Below are 2,673 nucleotides of genomic sequence, written 5' to 3'. Positions count from 1 at the left end.
GACCCCGACCCCTCGCCGGACCCGGACCCCAGACTCTGGCCCTGTCCCCGACCTCGAGCCCAACCTCGCCCCCGACCCCGGCCCCGGCCCTGACTACGCCGGGCCACGACCCTGATCCAGATTCCGCCCCCGCGCGCCGGACCTCTCCTCGGACCCGGGCCCCGCCCCGGCCCCGCCCCCCCCCGCGCCCGCCCCCGCCCCGCCCCCGCCCCGCCCCCGCGCCACCAGGCCGGGCTGTGTGTCCAGTGCTGGTCACGCTGCTAACATGCAGTGTCCCCATAACTGACGTGAGAGCAGGAAGGTGTCCCCGCTGAGCGCAAGCCCGCCTCTGGGCGGGTCCTCCAGAGTCCGGATTCGATTATACGACAAAGCGCTGACATTTGAGCCAGAAATGGGGGTGGTACTAATGCGTTCTGTGCGTGTAACACCCAGCTCCGGCCTCAACCCCCCAAAGCCTCATTAAGCTGCTAAATGCACTGGTTCTTAACATCTGGGGGGAGGGAGCCTTGGAGAAAAATGCAGATGCACCAGATGCTGACCACCGTTTCAAGGGTTTCTCAGATCTCTGACCCCCGCCTCCACCCCCAGCCCCTAAGTGTGTCCCCCATTTCCATTTTCCTCTCAGAAAAACTTTCCCTGACTCCACTTTAAAGAAGCCCTTAAGCAGTGCTCTTCAAATTTATAAATATTTGAAATAAAATTATGTGGGTAAAACACACAAAAAAAATCAAAATAAAGAAGCCCTTCCCATGCACTTTACTGTGTTTCAGAATCCCCATCTTTCTTTCTTCCCTGGACTCCTCACCATCTTGTTTGCTTCTTTGTTGTCTGTCTCTTCCCAGCAGAATAGAAGACTCCATGAGGGCAGGGGCCCTGCCCGTCTAGTTCACTGCCGTATCCCCATCACTTTAAAACTGTGCTGGGCTCTTTCCCATCTTGCAAGATGGCGGGTGAAAAGGCTGAGAAGCCAGATACTAATGAGAAAAAACCTGCAGCCAAGAAGGCTGATGCTGGTGGCAAGGTTAAAAAGGTGAAGCAGGTTAAGAAGGGGAAGCCCCACCGCAGCTGAAGCCCTGTCCTGGTCAGAGGAATTGGCAGATATTCCCGATCGGCTATGTTTTCCAGAAAGGCCTTGTAGGAGAGGAAGTATTCAGCCGCTAAATCCAAGGTTGAAAAGAAAAAGAAGGTGAAGGTTCTTGCTACTGTCACAAAACCAGCTGGTGGTGACCAGCATGTTGGTACCCGGGTGGTTAAACTTCGCAAAATGCCTAGGTATTATCCTACTGAAGATGTGCCTCGAAAGCTCTTGAGTCACCGCAAAGCAACCCTTCAGTAAGCACGTGAGAAAACTGCGCGCTAGTTTCACTCCTGGGACCATATTCTGATCATCCTCACTGGGCGCCACAGAGGCAAGAGGGTCATTTTCCCGGAGCAGCTGAGCAGTGGCTTGCTACTTGTGACTGGGCCTCTGTCCCTCAATCGAGTTCCTCTGCGGAGAACACACCAGAAATGTGTCATTGCCACTTCCACCAAAACTGATATCAGCGGTGTGAAAATCCCAGAACATCTCACTGACGCTCATTTCAAGAAGAAGAAGCTGCGTAAGCCCAGGCGCCAGGCAGGCGAGATCTTCGACACAGAGAGAGAGAAATACGAGATTACAGAGCAGCGCAAGGTTGATGGGAAAGCTGTGGACTCACAAATTCTGCAAAGAATCAAAGCTGTTCCTCAGCTCCAGGGCTACCTCCGCTCTGTGTTTGCTCTCACAAACGGAATTTATCCTCACAAAGTAGTGTTCTAAACTTCTTACAAAGAACCGAATTAAATAACTGGGTCCATTAAAAACAACAACAACAACAGCTGTGCCGGGCACGAAGTTGGAGCCCAGTGACTGCAGGTGAGTGAACGTAAGACTAACCGAGGCCTCCTTGAGGTCTCCCGCCCTGGTGTGGTCCTCCTTCAGACTGACGCCCACACCGCTGATCCTGGAACACACACCTGCCCAAATGCCCTCCTCATGTCTAAAGAACAAGGTCCAGACTCTGTGGCCAGGCTCTAAGTGTCTGCTCATCACCTTTCCCGTGCCTACTTCATGTCAGATACATCAGACCTTTTGCAATTTTCCTAAACACTCTCCTCCAGGACATACATCATTTTTCCTTTTCCTAGAATAGCTGTTCCTTTTTATCTGTCCAAGTTCAGTCCTATTCACAGAGCTCTGTCTCACAAATCATCTCTCCGACGCCTCAAAGAGTAAACTGCTGCCTCCCTGCTTTGGGTTCTGTTATAATGATTTGTTTACCGTTCCTTAGTCACCGTTACATTGTAATTATTCCTTTACAACATCTCACTCGCTACCTTGTCAACACCTTCGAAGGTGAGCCCTGGCCTTCCTCTATCTAGCAGAGTGACTGGCATGATAGGCACTCAATAAATGTTTGAATTAGTGTAATTACTCCAGAAATAACATTTTCTAGACTGTACGGTGTGGTTACTAGGTCAGGCCTACTGCCGGACACTTCATAGAGATTAACCAATGTAATACGCGACACCCCAGTGAGGCTGGTAGTACTGGTCGTGCCTATTTTATAAATGAGTAACCTGGGCCTTAAATATATTAAGTAAGTTTCCCCAACTTACAACTACTTGAAAAATAGCGAGTCGGGTGAGTGT

The 2,673-nt window shown here is 51.2% G+C and overlaps 1 pseudogene; it reads left to right on the top strand.

The window, feature by feature from the left end:
- Window positions 1–806: 806 nt before the first annotated feature.
- On the top strand, window positions 807–1,808 carry LOC102974435 (60S ribosomal protein L6-like; annotated as a pseudogene).
- The last annotated feature ends 865 nt before the right edge of the window (window positions 1,809–2,673 follow it).

This window comes from Physeter macrocephalus, chromosome 18 (assembly GCF_002837175.3).
Source record: "Physeter macrocephalus isolate SW-GA chromosome 18, ASM283717v5, whole genome shotgun sequence".
Lineage (NCBI taxonomy): Eukaryota > Metazoa > Chordata > Mammalia > Artiodactyla > Physeteridae > Physeter > Physeter macrocephalus.
The sequence above is the reverse complement of the archived record's forward strand: the minus strand, read 5'-3'. Positions and strand labels throughout refer to the sequence as shown.